The following is a 10,198-nucleotide window of genomic DNA, read 5'->3' on the forward strand; positions in this document are numbered from 1 at the left end:
CCTGGGGACCAATCCAACATGACTTCCACAGCGCCTTTCTTCAGCATCACTTGCACCTCCTCCTGGAGTGCTAGATCCTTCGGCGAGCTGGGAATGTAGGTTAGGAGACAGACCAGGTTGTTGGTGAGAGGTGGCCGAGACTCGAAGGGAAGTAGGTAGCCCTCCCAAAGGACACCTACTGCCCAGCACTCACCTCCGTGTTGCTGCCATGTTGCCCAATGGCTTGACAGGCAACCCCCCTTCACCAATGGCAGGGGCTGGAGGGGAATGCCTTCCCTAGCCTCCACCCTTCTTCTTCTTACCTTTGCCCCCTTTTTCCGACAGGAAAGGGGTTGAAAGCACGGCTGCAAGCCCTTCTTGGCAGAAGTGGAAAAAGGCTGGGTATTTCTGCGAGCGCCCTTTGAAACCTGGGTCCTCTTAGGGGCCGAGGAAGGGCGATTAAGGGATAGCTTGACCCAAGGGTCAAGCAGCAGTGACACACAAAGACCCGGAGGTTTTTGCCACTGCCTCATGAACAAGGCGGTCGTTGTTTTCGGCACGCCTCTTGTCTAGTGCAGCATCTACCAACTCCCAGGGGAAGAGAGAGAGGCAGAACCCTGAGTCGACTTGGGTCCTACAGACCTGGAGATCCAATTCAGGACAGCGTCCCTCCTCTTCAGCACCAGGTTTGTCCACAGGTTTGCCATCTGGTGGGCCAGGTAGGAAATAGCCCTATCTTCAAACTGGCACAGTCTCAGGAAATAGCCCTATCTCCAAACTGGCACAGTCTCCTGAAGAAGAAGTCCTCTCCAAGGGTGATTGAACTGAAGGAGGTGGCAACCTTGGGTACCGTGACAACAACAGATCCAGCCAAGAGACTGTCTGGAGAACCGCTGTAGCAGTGGTTTCCAGGTTCACTGCTTCTTGCTGCAAGAGGTAGACCCCTTTCGTAGTACACTGCTGCAGCGAAAGACCCAGGCCTAGACAATTCAGGTCTGGGTCTACCTGTTTAGTTGGCAATGACCCCTCCGTAGGCATGTAGAAACACTTCTGTCCAGGCAGCGGAGGGGAAAGAAGCTTCTCTGAACAGTTCGAAAGGAGTGAATTATCCTGCCCAGAGACCAGGTTATCCACTTGATTGAGTACTCCTTCAGAAAATGCGGACCATGGCAGCTCCACTGAAGCTTTTTGTTCCCTTTTTTGGTCCCCAAAAAGATTCGAGGTGCGAAGGACGATCCACAGAAGCAGCCATGGTCCCCTACCCGAGATCGCTGACGAATCAGTGGGACGATCTCCGAAAAGATCCTCTGTATCTCAGGGGTGTCCGCATCCTGGGGAAGAGGACCCTCAAGTTCTTCCAGAGCGCAGTCCTCCCGATCAACTCTCCCTGCAGGAGGGAGAACCTCGGCAGACCCCTGGGATCCTCCCTCAACCACTTGGGTGTACAGCCAAGTCACTCCAAGAACCAAACCTGGGCATAGGCCTTCATGGTAGGCCCTGATAAGAAGAATTCTCGTCGGAGTCTCTCCTGTGTGACTCAGGCCTCCTGGTGAAACCCCAGGAGGTTGAGGGGACAGATGTGGGGGGGGGGGATTGAGTGCTCCTACCTGTCCTACTAGAAGAACCAGCAGGAGAGGAAAGCCTTGGGCAGTTGCCAAACCGCGGTGGCAATAGTGGCACGGGTCTAGGCGAATGCCTATGCCTGTGACGAGGCGCTGTCCCGAGGAGAGTGTAGAGATTCACATGAACGTGAACGAGGGCTGGCTCGAGTTGAGTGCTTGGGTACTGTCAGATGTGAACTTGCACAATCCTCCTGCCATGCTCAAGTCTTCTTCAAGGCCATAACCTCAAGACAAGAAGAAGACTGTACAGGGGACCTCCTCATTGTGTCTCCGGGTGCTCAGACCCTTGTGTCCGAAGCACTGGGTTGGGAATCTGTCCGAGCACTCAAAGCAGTACTGGCAGGAAGTGTCGAAGCACCTGCATGCTTCAGCACTTTCTCCCGTGCTGTGCCTAAACCAGACCGCGGAACAGACTCTCTGGTGCTGGTTTGGGGTACTCAAGGCTCTGTGGAGACTTGAGTACTCGGAGTGACTCGACCTTGTTGAGCACCCGACACTCCCAAATCTCGTACAGAATGATCAGTGGGGTCAGTCTCCACCTGAGTGTCTGAAGAAACTTGGGAAGAGACAGGCACAGAACCAGTCTTAGAAAAGGACTTCTTAGAGCTGGTTTCAAGTGTACGAACCTTGGGGGCTCGCACACTCAAGGCTCCCGAGATGCGAGACCCCAGTGGGGTACGAGAAAAAGTTCCTGTGTCCCAAGACCGGAGAGAGCCAGCAAGAGATCCCACTGCTTTCCCTGTGGAGGGAGGCAGCCCCTTAGAAGTCCCATGGCAGGTCTTTGGGGGAGGGGGGGGGCAGTTTTCTTCTTCTTTTCACAAGAAGGGGAGGAGGCAGCAGACGACAAAGTCAAAGACGAAGACGATGAGTTACAACCCATCTTCTTTGATCTCTTCTTTGACATCTTCTTCAAGATGGCAGTCAGGTCTCCCATCCAGGGGGGAGCAGCAGGAACAGCAGGAGCAGCAGGCACAGCTGGGACAACAGGAGCAGCCAGGGCAGCAGGAACACGAGGAGCAGCTGGGGCAACAGGAGTAGCAGCAGCAGCTGGGGCAACAGGAACAGCATGAGCAACTAGAACCACAAAGGCAGTAGGCAGAAAAGACACCGTGTACTGGGGAGCAGGAGCATGCACAGCAGCCTGGTCCACCAACGATGGGGGGTTGTCAGGGCTGGGAAGTGAGTAGACACCGATGTGGGAATCTTCGCGAACGCCGTCATGATGTAGTAGTGGTGACAGCAGCATGCATCACCACAGGAAACTCCGGAGCACATGATGGAGCTTGGCTGCCTCAAGGAGCTCTGCCGCCTCATGGAGCTCAGCTGCCTCACAGAGCTCAGCTGCCTCATGGAGCTCAGCTGCCTAACCTGAAGAAGGAGGCAAAGTCGGGTAAGCGGAGGGAGATCCACTCACTCCGAGGGAAAATTTTCCCTCTCGAAGCGAGCGGAGGCGCCCTAGAATAGATTGTCTTGATTGCCCCCCCCATCCCCCCGGGCCAAAATATCTTCACCCAACACCCAATGAAGCAAGTGAAGACAAAGAGGGAGAGATCGCTCCCGAAGGAGAAACAGCCAAGAGAGGAAGTTTGGCAGGAGGGAGAAACGAGGAAGAAGGGTTAGCAACCAAAGGCATAGTCGGCGGTGTGTACCCCTCTGACGACGCTTTAGAAGCTTTTCTCTTGTATTGGTTCTTTCCTGTAAACTCCACCCATTGCACAGGTGACCAAGGACGACACTCAGCATAAGTAGATTCTGGGTTACAGTCATGCCCCCTGCAACTGGTGCAGAGGACATGAGGGCCAACGTCAATGGGCGATCGAAGTAGGTGCAACCCTTGCTGTTAACACCAGGACACACACACTGGGTGACAGCCTTCTGTACAAGTTTAGATGATTTGTGGGTCTGAATATTATACAAATCTCATACACACAAGCAGATGTTACAATCACAAAAGAAAACACGAACAATCCCACTGGGAAAAAGGGAAAACAGCAATCAGGGCACAGAGTCATGAAACATGTCTGCATTGTATGATAGCTGAAAGCAGAGTTAACTGCCTAACCCCCTTGTTCGAAAGTTTAACGGCCGTTCCAGCTTCGCTAAAAGTAATTCTTCATGTAAAGGACCGAGAATTTGTATAGTGTAGGAACAAACTGATTTTATCATAATCATTATTTTTTAGGTGAAACTTACCCTCTATCATTAGCAAAACTAGGCCAGGTAACGAAAGCCAACGGTCCATGAGAACGAGCAGTGCAAAAACCCCTTAGAGCAATCCAGAACACTCCAAACTTGTTGCCACACGTAAACCTGGTCCATAGACCAGGAAAATGAGGAGTGAACAAGCCACACAAGGGATCGACACACTACTCTCAGAGAGAATGAGAATTCATCTCAAAGCTGGATCAAGAGCTCACAGAGCTGAGACAAAGAGAACCATGAGTGTAAAGGAATGGTACTCAGTACGAGCCCTGCCTGAAAAATCATCTGCCGAAGGCGATCAAAACCTCCCACCCTCCCCGAGGGGAAAGGTGCACAGAAAGACGCTTAATAAGTCTTCTGATGAAGGGCAGACTCAGCCCCCCAACACTAAACTTGCGGCCAAGTCAGAGGGTGAGGTTCAAAAGACGACGTAAATGAAGATGATGAAGGTAAGGAGAACATCTCTACCACCATTGCTGAAACTCGTTTCATCTCAGCAGTCGGAAAACATAAAGACTAAGCCACAGAAATCAAAGGAATAAGGCTGCCTACCATATTTCAATGGATACAAAAGAAGTCCATGACGGAAGGATTACCTTAATTAATGTATACCCTAATGCCACGGAACCTCCGAGTGCCTAAATCTACTGTAACTGAAAAGTCACTATATGAGCAAGAATGTCAGAAAATGAAACAGCTGTATTCACAACGGAAAGGAGAAAATCTTAATTCCTTGTAACATGGTTTATTTGATGACAGGTCTAAAAATACAAAACAAGCACAGTCAACAACCAAAAAAGGGGAAAAGGAACATTCAAGTTTGATCAATAAAATTTCAAATGGCAACAGAAGGGCAGAGCATCATGAAAGAAATCTGGACTCAATGGCAGCTGCAAGAAAAGTGGAGTGCAGACCTGTCAGTTAAAGTTAAGTATACTTTAGTTTTACCAGACCACTGAGCTGATTAACAGCTCTCCTAGGGCTGGCCCGAAGGATTAGACTTATTTTACGTGGCTAAGAACCAATTGGTTACTTAGCAACGGGACCTAGAGCTTATTGTGGAATCTGAACCACATTATAGTGAGAAATGAATTTCTATCACCAGAAATAAATTCCTCTAACTCTTCATCAGCCGGCCGGGGAATCGAACTCCGGCCCAGCAAGTTCCAGTCCACAGCTCTACCAACTCACCCAACGAAGAGCTAGACAGTTGACTACCTTTTCAAGTTTGAATGGCTGTTCCAGCTCACATTCTCAAGCAAAATCCATATGTAAAGAAATTCAGGTTTGTATTTGTGTAAGAACAAAGATTAAATTGCAATGGCTATATTTCAAGTTATTTATTTAAAGCAATCTACATCAGGTTAGGATTTAGGCATCAACAATCAAGTAGGACGTTGTTAGGTTTGATTAGGTTATAGAAGGTACAGTTAGGATGGATGGATGTATGATATTTAGGGCAAAAGCCCAGGCACTGGGGCCAAGAAGGCTATTAAGAGCCGTAATGGAGAGAAAATAAATTATGTTAGAATGGTGCCGTAACGGAGAGAAAATAACTTATGTTAAAGTTATGAATTCATGAAGGAAACGATTAATAAATAAAATGAAGTGATGTGACCAATAAATAAGGGTATGAAGTTTAATGAATGATGTGATATATACATAAAAAATTTAATGTCATTAAAATTCTACGTGATGTAATAAATATATTAAATAAATTAAATATCGTTAAAAATTTTAACACACTTTAAAAAGAGATGATAGCAGAAATATCTGCTTCATCTTCCAAAATATCAGACAGGATTTACCCTGAAAATATCTTTTCTTTTGGTTAAAATATCTGGGGCAGACCACCAGAATGTGCTCCACTGTTAGTGTCTCATCACAGTAAGCACACTCTGGAGGGCTGCTTCCTTCTAAAATAAACTGATGGGTTAGACGAAAGGTGCCCAATCCTTAATCTGATAAATAACCTCTGTCTGCCTGTCAAGCTGAAATGACGAAGACCATGGTAGTGTATTATCCCTAATATTTCTATATTTCTTATTATTGGCAAGAGGAGAAGTCCACCTTTCTTGCCATTTACTTAAAACATAAGATCTAATGGGACCTTTTAAGTTTGTATGCGGCACTTTTCTGAAAGAGGTTTCTGATAAAACACTAGCAGCTTTCGCTTCCCTGTCTGCCATCTCGTTTTGAATCCCCACGAGAAGGGACCCAACAGAAAGAGACTGATTTACGTCGACAATATATACGAAAAAGCCACTCCTGAACTTTTTGAATTAATGGATGAAAGCTATTAAATCTTTTAATAGCTTCTAAGGTGCTTCTAGAGTCTGAATATATGACAAAATTAGAGTCACTACTTTGAAAAACTAAATCTAGGGCAGACACTACGGCTGTTAATTCGGCAGTAAATATTGATGCAGAGTCAGGTAATTTAGCTGTGTACGCTGTATCACCAAGGATAACAGCTTAAACTAACACCACTATCTGACTTTGATCCATCTGTATAGATTTTTGTCAAATTAGTATGGGTAACATCGTGCTCTAAGAATTTTCCCAATCTCTTCTTCAGTGCAGTCCTTTTTGTTGAACAGTTTCTTTACTGATGCTTCTGGGATAAGCCATGGAGGATTTACAGGATATTCTACTTCCAGGACTTTCTGGGATTTAAGATGATTTTTCCTAACATCCTCAAACAGTCGAATTTGGAATGGTTTAGAAGCTCTTGTACCAGAAAACTTCGAGAATCTGTTTCCTTTAGTGCTTGAAAGGAGGGATTTTGGGAGCACTTTTCATTCTAGCCATGTATCGCAAACCCTAGCTCTTGCCTTCTTAGATCAAGGGGAAAATGATCTGTGTCGACATATATGCTTTCAATAGGCGAAGTTCTAATAGCCCCTGAACATATTCTCAACCCCATGTTGTGTACAACATCCAGTTCCTTTAGCTTGGTTTTACAGGCTGAGGAATAAATTTGACAGCCATAGTCTAGCTTAGATTGACACAGAGAGTCATATAGACTCAGAAGGGATTTCTTATCAGCCCCCCAACTAAATCCAGATACAACCTTTAAATATTCATAGATTGTTTAACATTAAACTTTAGGGCATTTATGTGGCTAGCCCATGTTAATTTATGGTCAATAGTCATCCCCAGAAATTTAACTTCACTCTCGTAAGGAAGGATGGACCCTTTTAAACGCCGGCACCTGGTGAATCTTACTGCAACTGTTTTGGAAGAGGAGAATTTGAAACCATTCTCATCAGCCCACTTAGTAATAGCATTAATAGACCTTTGCAAATGTTTACATACAGACAAGGAATCATATTCTGTGCAGTATATTGCAAGGTCATCGACAAAAAGCGAGCATTTAACAGGGGGTGAGATTTTTTCAACCACACTATTTATTGCCACTGAAAAAAAGTGTTACACTTATAACGCTTCCTTGGGGAACTCCTTCCTCCTGCATAAAAGGTTGGGAGAAGGAGTTTCCCACTCTTACCTTAAAAAGTCTCTGTTAAAAAGGAATATATAAACCTGATCATTCTTCCACATATGCCCATCTTGTGCAATTGTTTCATGATGCCAATTCTCCAGGTAGTGTCATATGCTTTCTCCAAGTCAAAGAATATGCCAATGGTCTGACACTGTTTGGCGAATCCTTGCTGGATTTGGTTGGTCAGCCTCAGCAGGGGAACAAGGGTGGAGCAGTTTTTTCTGAAACCAAATTGAAATTGCAATAGTAATCCTTTGGTTTCCAGGTGCCAGAAGGTACAGTTAGGGTGCATCCTTGAATTTCATTCTATGACTTGCAGCATTCTATGCCAAGTTGGGTAAGGTGGTTGAGGTCCCCACACCTCACGACAGGTAGGCCGTGGCACCCAAGGTTTTTGCAGTTAGGTTATGTCTAGTAAGGTTAAGGTGGACCCTTGTATTTTTTATAATCAATGACTTACATCTAGATCAGGTAGGGTGATTGCCCCCACCCCATATCAGGTGGGACATACCACCCAAAGTTATATTAGGGTTAAGTTAGGTCAACATGCATCCCTGTGATTTGCCTTGTGACATCCTTGTTCTTTATAATGTGCTTTGAGATAGCAAAAATACTAATTATAAAAATGAGCATGTATGTTGTTGACTATTTATCTTGCAGTTCATGTATTTTAGCCCATTCCTGTTTGTGCAATTTTTGGTTTCCCATCTAAATACTACAGTTTTTCAACAGGTTTCCCTCAAATTTGTTAATACAGGGAATTCGAGAAATACAAAACTGAGTAGCTTGTATAATAATTAATGTTCAGAAAGGCATAATACACAAGATAAGCCATCTGATAAATGCAGTTGTATTTGATGAGAGGCTAAAGTATCATAATAATACTGTGGAATTACCCAATAGACTAGGCTATCCTAACCTCCTCCGCTGAACATACAACCCTTATATTGACAAAACCACCTTTATGACAGGTCCTTTGTCCTCTGATTAACTAGAATTTCACAGTTGATTAACTGGATATTAGAAAATACCTAAGCTAGGTTATTAACAGAGGCAAGATTACCAGTGACCTAAGGTGAACTACCAAAGGCCTTAGGCTAACCCAGACTATTCTAGGCTATGTATTGCTAGATATAAGGGCATCCCTCTATGAAAAGTCACACGAGATGATATGGTAGCCTTATCAGGGCATTTATCTTGTTCTGAATCTTCTCCTAATTTCGTAGCCCCAATGTAAATTAGGCCTACAAAATTCAACATTGTAGGCAAACTGAAAAAAGATATAAACATTAGACAAAAGGCTGTCTCCTATTGCCACAATAAGCCTATACACTAATTCCTTTCCAATAACTGACCACACCTGAGTGTAGAACGACGGGGCAGGTCCTGCATACGTAAACAAACCTAACCTTTCCTAAATGCCAGGTCTTGACCTAACGAGACCTTACCTTCCTAACCTCACTTGGGCGCCGTGCCCTGACATGGGAGGGGGGGCGAACCCCAAGTAACACTAAACATCGGAGACAATGGACTTAGCTTCCGTTCGGGGGTAGCCCCGTCGTTCTGCAAACTACCCAAATTCATAATTTCATTCCTTAGCCTACTAAAATAAGAGACGATCTGGAAATCATAGTTTTCCCTAAAACTACGATCTTCTTATCCTGATTCTTGGATAATTAGCTGCTAACAAGCATTCAGGAGCATCCAAGTGGATTGTCCTGAAACAAATTGTCAGAGAACCTTGAAATATATAGAAAATTGAGTGGATTCTTCACCTACTAATGTTAATAAACGTCACACCAAAGATGAGGTTTGTTGTCGTCCTGGGTCAGGCCGAGAGTGATGCCAACTGCGTTGCTTTCAAGATAATTTTATCCTTTGGACAATTTATTGTTGATTTTATAACAAATTTCGTAAAAAATTACTCATATTATTCTACTTTTTTCCTGAAATAATTTAATGCCTACATCGAAGAACGCAATGACAGAAACAAAAAGGGTACGATACATGTGTGGCAAGCACTGTCACTTCTCCCCAGCTGATTGGTGAAATGTCTAAATGAACTTGCCGCTGGATACAAAAACCAAAAATAAATATCTTCATCCCCCCTCTTTTTTTTAAATCCTAGGTAATAAGGTGCCGCAGTGAGGCACATTTACCCAACTCTATCATTAATTACTACAATATCGCTAAATGTTTTGCAGAAGCCTCAAGCACTGCAATTCCAAAAATAGTGTGCGACTTGCTTAAACGAAAAAATCAGCTGTACGCGAATGCAATGCATGAGCGTTGGTGTATACGTTTTGGCAAGCAAATTACATAACCTAAAGACGAAATTGTTTTATTCATATCCGTGGAAATGGACTACGTAATCAAAAGCTGTTGTGATTTTTTAAGTCAGTTTTGTTTCTGCATTTTTTTCAGCGATGCGATTAAATGGAGCAAATATAAACAAATGCCTGATAGAAGAGAAATGCTTGCACAAGGGAGCTAATTTTACTTCGCATCGGCTAGATGCTCCAGCTGGTTCACACTCTGCTTTCTACCGGCGGAAGATAACTGTAGGAAAAAGGCAGGAAAGGAAAAGAATAGGCGGCTGCACTCTACAAAGTACCCGTAAGTTTGACCTTGGCAATGATGTTTCTGGGATGAAAAGCCAGCCGATTTAAGCGGCCTAATAAAGATTTGTGACTACTGAAGTGTAAGTCACTGAACCTCCTTTCATCATTACTTGCTATTTTTCTCTTTAAATTTATTTATTCGCGCTCTCTCTCTCTCTCTTGTTACGCTTATTTAAATGCCCCAGAAGACCGAACACATGGACAAGAAATCGTGAAGTATGTATGTTCGTACACGGGTCAAACGGAATAACATCATTAAAATAAACTATTTA

The 10,198-nt window shown here is 44.4% G+C and overlaps 1 protein-coding gene across 9 annotated transcripts in view; it reads right to left on the reverse strand.

The window, feature by feature from the left end:
- LOC136840249 (DDB1- and CUL4-associated factor 8-like) overlaps positions 1-9,253 on the reverse strand; it is a 444,913-nt gene extending 435,660 nt beyond the window's left edge. For 3 of the 9 annotated variants that reach the window (XR_010853567.1, XM_067106872.1, XM_067106871.1), the window contains exon 1: positions 9,085-9,252. The gene's annotated coding sequence lies outside the window, so the exon portion shown is untranslated. Of the gene's footprint in view, positions 1-8,753; positions 8,882-9,080 lie in introns of those variants that run through there. The other 6 variants (XM_067106869.1, XM_067106873.1, XM_067106870.1 and 3 more) reach the window with 5 other exon arrangements.
- Positions 9,254-10,198: the final 945 nt, after the last annotated feature.

The sequence above is a fragment of the Macrobrachium rosenbergii genome, chromosome 7 (genome assembly GCF_040412425.1).
Source record: "Macrobrachium rosenbergii isolate ZJJX-2024 chromosome 7, ASM4041242v1, whole genome shotgun sequence".
In the NCBI taxonomy this organism is placed as follows: domain Eukaryota; kingdom Metazoa; phylum Arthropoda; class Malacostraca; order Decapoda; family Palaemonidae; genus Macrobrachium; species Macrobrachium rosenbergii.